Here is a 6889-nt window from a genome sequence, read left to right as displayed (position 1 = left end):
TATAATTCTGAATTTAACAAAAGATTCTCAATTACTAGATTTATTAACCACACCATATAATAAAATTCAATGGGAATAAATAATATCTTGACTAGATTAAAACTCATTAATCTTTCTTCACAAGATAAAACAATATTATGTAACAAGTAAAACAATATTTTTGAGATTTTTATATTTTTCCAAAAAAAAAAAACTATACAAACAACAAACTATTTGTCATCATAAAATTATAAAACAACCATTTGACACAAATAGCTTTCATCTGCGTCGTTTCCTTATCCGATCGACGCAGATCATGTCTCTGTCATTTGCTTTGAGACCTACGACATCGGACCGATGTTCGACACAAATGGTGGTCCAAGGCCAGACACAAATCAATGATTCTGTACTAGTGCATAAATGCAGCAAAGGTAATCAAAATTCTGATTGCTTCTATCCTACCAACGAGAGAAAAGGTTTTATCGAAATCAATACCTTCTTATTGATTGTACCCTTTGGCTACAAGTCTGACCTTGGTCCTCACAATTGTACCATGTTCATCAAGTTTGATTCATGAAGACCCATTGAGTCGGATTAATTTCTTGTTTTTTGGCTTGGGTTCCAAATGCCAGACCTAATTCTTCTGAAACTCATTCAGTTTCTCTTGCATAACATTTATCCAAACTGCCTCTTTTAATGCTTCCATATGATCCTTAGGTTTTGTCATAGATAGAAAAGTATGAAAAGCACAAAAAATTCATTTGGGATCTCGTTTGAGTTCCTTTTTCAATATGATTTACAATTAATTCTAAGGGATGAGAATTTTGGTATTTTTAAGGCTTTGGATCAAATCTCATGGTTGATTCTAGAGCTTCATAAGTATTTGAATGTGTTGATCTTCTTATGGTTCAGGAGTTCCTTCTTCTTCCTAAGTTCCTCCTGCTGCTTGTTCCCCTTGAGGATCACGCACAGGATTCTCATGTTCAGGAGCATGCTTCTTTTCTTTACGTGCAGGGGTTAGTTCCTCATCATAGTGGTTTGACTCTTCAGGTCGAGTCAATCGAATGACAAAGTTATCATCATAACTCGGATCCTGCATATAATTAGTTTCATCAAAAATTATATGGACACTCTCTTCTATACACATTGTTCTCTTGTTGTAAACTTTGTATGCCTTGCTATTTGAAGTATATCCTAAAAATATTGCTTCATCGCTTCTACCATCAACATGTTGGGTTTACATCCAAAAATGCGAAAGTAACAAATATTGGGTTTTGTTCTTCTGAGGAGTTCATAAGGCGAGTTCATTGTTATTGGCCTCAACATGTTGTATTATTTGCCTCGGCCCAAAATCTCTTTCGAAGACCGCTTGCAATAGTCATCGTTCTTGTCATGTCCTCCAGAGTCCGGTTCTTTCTTTCAACTACTCCGTTTTGTTATGGAGTCCTTGGAGCAGAGAAATTGTGATCTACACCTTCATTGCTGCAAAATTCATGAAACTTGGAGTTTTCAAACTCCTTACTAGGGTCAGATCTTAAGTGTTTCAATTAAAATCACTTGTTCGTTGAATCTTTTTAGCAAAAGTTAAGAACTCGCTCGTCAAAGGTTTCATCTTTACTATGAAGAAGATAACCCATGTATATCTAGAGAAATCATCAACAATAACCCATACATATTTCTTACCTGGTCTACTTTGGACACGTACAAGGCCACATAAGTCCATATGAAAAAGTTTCATTGGACTTTATATGCTTACCATTTTCTTAGATTTAAAGGAGGATCTTACTTGTTTGCCTTTTACACAGGGATCACAAACACCGTGGTGCATATACTTAATTATTGGTAACCCGACTACTAAGTTTCTTCCACATAGTTTGTGTAATAGAAACAAGATGGCATGACCACAATGCTTATGCCATAGTAGTGGATCTTCTTCAATCACGCTCAAACAAGTAAAGTTGTTCCCAGGAACAAGGTTCAGGTCAACCATATAAGTGTTCCCATTATATTCATTGTCCCTTCAAGGATCTTGGTTCATGTACTTTCATTGCTGACAACACATGACTGGTTAGTAAACTTCACTATATTGCCCTTATCACAAAACTGAGAAATGTTAAGTAAATTATGCTTTAATCCCTTTACTAAAAAACATTATCTATGGAGTGTGAAGGAGACATACCAATCTTACCAACATCTACTATATTACATGTAAAGTTGTCTCAAAGGTCACCGTTCCTCCATGGTAAGCTGAGAGTGAGAGAAACTTTGAGTTATCGCCGGTCATATGCTTAGAACAACCACTATCGGGGAACCACAAGTTGTTCCCCTTCACTTCAGCTTGTATCCAAAGCAGATAGTCAATGGTAGGAACCTAGTCCTGCTTGGGTTCCTTTATTGGACTTAAATCGCTCTTAGCCTTCCATACCTTCTTAATGATGTAGGTATTTATCTCGATACATTCTTCCCTAGTGGCACAGTGAGACTGTCCATTGTTCCCAAAGTAAGATCATATTTTACTGCTTGGCAGATCAATATATTTTTTTTCTTTTTATTTTTCTTCTAGTGGTTGAAATCGCGTCCATCTCTTCCTTTATTTTGATCCTTTTGTGTCCAAATCACTGGATCATGAAGCTTGTTCCTATAAGAATCCAATTCCTTCTGAAGTATCGGGTTTTCACTTGGAACATATTCATAATCAGGTTTTAGTATTTCGAAATCTATTCTAGTACTAGTAGAAGGATTTGTTCCTTCAATAACAACGAGTTTCAACTCTGTCGATTTCATACTTAAAAAAATAGTTCTCATTTTTAACCTTCTCAAATGCTTCTTGAATGCTTTGATTTTTATTAGAAAGGTCAAAGATCAGATTTTACTGAGTAAAGCCAATTTGAATGTTTCTTAGTAACTTTAAGGGCATTCTTTACTTGTTCCTTTTTTACACAAATAGCCTTGTAGTCGTCTAAGGTTTCTAGAAGAAAATTCATAAGTTGACTTTTGTTAAGTTCTCTAAGCTCTTCTTCTATAGTGTTAGAGCATACCTTAGTGTTTGACGATTCTCCTTCATCTTCAGTTTCAGCCATGAGGCATATATGGACAGTTTCTTCTTCTGTTTGTTCTTGCTCCTAGTCAGAATCAGATTCTCCCCTTGCAACAACCATGGCTCGCTTCATGTCTGGTTTTGAAAAAGGTTCTTGCTAATCCTTGTTCCTTTCCTTGAATTTTTCCTTACCTTTCTCGGTTTTCAATTGAGGAAAATCCTTGATAAAGTGATCTGGACTTTCACACTTTTGACAACTTAATTTGGTATTCCTTGTGACCTTCCCCTTGTAGTTCTTGTTAAAGAACTTCTTGAATCTTCGCACGATTATTACGACTTCTTCGTCGTATGTCTCTGACTCTTCTTGATCATCTACCTTGAGAGCAAGAGCCTTCTTTCTCACTGGTTCGGTCTTGTGAGTTCCTAGATGCAATTCGTGGGTCATCAAGGAACCAACCAGTTGCTCCATATTAAATGTGGTGAAATCCATAGTCTCCAATAGAGCTGTAACATTAACCATTCACTTCTCATCCTGTGGAGATTCGTTAGAACTTTTCGAACTTGTTCCTCTGGAGTAATGGTTTTTCCAAGGGACTCAAGTTTGTTTATGATGTTCAGAAAGTGAGTGAGCATGTCTTGAACAGGCTCCTTTTGTTTCATTTGAGACAATTCATACTTATTCATAAGCATATCTATATTCGATCTTTATTCACCTCGAATATTAATTCATTCATGAGTAATCTGAAGGAGTTCTCACATTTGCTTTGCAATCTTGCATCACATTACTCTGTTATGTTCATAAGGACCAAGGCCACAATGTAGTAGCTTTTTAGCCATATTATTCATATCCATTTTATCAAAATATTCTTTAACAAATTATTCAAGGGGTTTAGGAATCAGCTCTCCTTTTGTCATTTATCTTTGTAACTTTAAAATCGCCAAGATCGATTACCCTCCATACTTGGCAGTTTTTCGCTTTAATGAAATTCTCCATGCGGTTCTTCCAATATGGGTAGTGCTTCTCATTGAACATGGGTGGACGTTGGGTTGGATACCCTTCATCAAAGTTTTTCCCCCGCAGTGTTCATGCTGTTAGGAGATAGGTGTGTCGTGCACCTAGCAAAAATAAATAACCCAACTAACCTTCTAACTGTATAGTAGGTAAGTCAAAGTCCATCCCACATAGAGAAATTTGTTCTATGATTAGCCATTAAATAATGATAAGACAAAAGGATGTTAACATTAACAATAGTGGTCGAATGAACTATACTAATCAATATATACTCTACATTTGAGCATTCCCACTATCATGTAGGGCTATTCAGAGTGCGGTCTGGACCGCACCAAAAACCGCAACCCAAACCCTTCTTTTAGCGGTTGGGTTGGTTTGCGGTTTGGGTTATGATTTCTAGCAAACCGCTGTTTGCGGTTTGGGTTAGGTTTTAATTTTTGTAAACTAAAACCGCAAACCGCAAAACACTCTAACCTCCTAACAATCCATTCTTCCTACTCCCATGGAGAATATCATGTCCTTAATTGAAATACCAAAATTCGTCAAAACCCAACTCCCGTTGTAATCAAGGCAATGGAATAGTAACAATATTAATTATCCCTAATCTAGTATTGGAGTAGGAATCAATTAAGCAAGAACAACTAACAATTAATATAAAAATTTATCGGAATAATAATCATGAATTTAATCATAATAGGGTTCGACTTAACCATAGATAAAAGTAATTACTCAAGCATAATTAAAATAAACAAACAAACAAACTAGAGAACAATAATTTATGTTCATAATAGAAAACAAAGAGAAAAGAAGAAGAAATAAGTACTTGAATAAATGGAAGAAAGGTAGAGTCTTGGAGAACAATGAAAATCTACAAGTTTCTCTCTCTAACTTCTCTCTAGAAACCATAAAAAAGTATATACAATATACTCCCCCGTGATTAAACCTATAAAAGAGTATTTATAACTTTCTAATAAAATCGACTTCGCAAAACGTGTCATGGAGCAGACCAACATGGACGTGTCAATAACGACACAGACGTGTTGACCTGTAACCATAAAATTTGATATACGAAAATAATCTGTTGGCTTGAAGAAATCAGAGTGACACAGACTTGTCGAAAGTGACACAGACGTGTTGCCCTATAACCGTCAGATTCCCCAACTCAATTTCGAATAACTATAACTTTTGATATGGATCTCTCTTTGGTGCATGTAATATATCGTTGCAAATCTCTTCAAGTCTAGTTTCCAAGCCCCATTAAAGTCACCTCATTATCATTTTTGTATAATGGGGTAGAGGTGTCATATATCGCATAAGTACACAAAGTCCTTTCTATTTTCTTCAATTTCAATCTGTTTTGAGCACATGATATATGGTTTTGAAGGTGAAACTAGTGCCTTAATCATCATGTCCTCACAAAAGAGTCCAAAGTACCTGCAATTACATCAAAACACCAAACAGCTCGTGAAAGCATTGTAGCTTATAAAAAGCGACCTAAATATGCATAAATGCAATGTAAATGCTCTAATGCTACATGAAAATGCACCCTAATATGCAACTAAATAATGTTAGAATATGTACTTATCAAACTTCCCCAAGCTAAACATTTTCTTGTCCTCCAGTAAACCAAACCAATTCACAAGAGTGAAATGAACTTTTGTACAAAATTTATACGTTCAACTATTCAATTTCCATGATATGAAATTCGGGCATATGAAAAATATAATATTAGACTAAGGTAGACCATAAATCACACCTCATATAAATTTATGTAATTGACTCACCATGGCGAACCACAATCTTCCCCCAAGTTAGACTCAATTAAACTCGATAAACCTCACTTTAGTCGAGCACGCTTTCTCTCATGTGTTTATAGGTTATGAAATTTCCACTCAAACATATACCAAGTCGACTCAAATGAAGTGTTTTTCTTCAAACTTGACTATCGTCTCATTCTCCACTTAAAACTGGCGAAAACATGCAGATAGATCATGAGAACTTACAAAGGGTTGTAGTGTGGCTAAGGTAAGGGTAGGAAAATATATGGGAATGTGGTGCTAAAAGCCAACTAGTGGCGGAAATAACACTTTAACATCTCTGACCATTCGATGCAAACGCCATAAAATTTTCTACTAGAAGTACAACAACACATTGCCAATAATCAAGATATTACCCATCCTTATCAACTTCGACAAACATTATTTCACCTTTTATTCAATCTTTTTTCACTTCTTTCTTTTCTTTTTTTCAATTTTTCAGATTTACTCTTCACAACTTCTTCATCATTCTTTTCATTTTGGACTTTCACACTATAATTTTAACCATTTTTTTTTCTTTCAACATATTTTCTTCCAATAATTACTGAAAAATCCACTACTACAAAAAAGGCCAAAGAGACTACCCATAAGAGACTGGTTGAGATTACTAACCCATTTCTTAGATATAGAAAACCGTTGATTATCCAAAACCGGTCTCTTAAGTTGAACTATTTCACTTAATAAAAAAATTGTCGTGAAATAGGAGACTACTTCTATGTAAAACCGGTTTCCTTGAAATATTTTTAATTTTTAATTCAATTTTTTTCAATATAATCTTATAATGTATGTATATATTCTTCTTGTTGTGACATAGAAGACTATTTCTAAGTAAAACCGGTTTCCTTGAAATATTTTAATTTTTAAATTTAATATCTTTTTAAGTTAGTGGCTGATTAACCTACTAACACGCTCCAGCAACTAAAAAAAAAAAATTTCAAACAGTTCATGCACGATTTTTTTTCAGTTTTCACTCTCAACTTTCTTTTCTCTCACCTCACCACCTCGCAAACCTTCTCCCTTTCTCTCTCATAAAATCTCAGACCT

The sequence above is a fragment of the Beta vulgaris genome, chromosome 8 (genome assembly GCF_026745355.1).
Source record: "Beta vulgaris subsp. vulgaris cultivar EL10 chromosome 8, EL10.2, whole genome shotgun sequence".
Lineage (NCBI taxonomy): Eukaryota > Viridiplantae > Streptophyta > Magnoliopsida > Caryophyllales > Amaranthaceae > Beta > Beta vulgaris.
The sequence above is the reverse complement of the archived record's forward strand: the minus strand, read 5'-3'. Positions refer to the sequence as shown.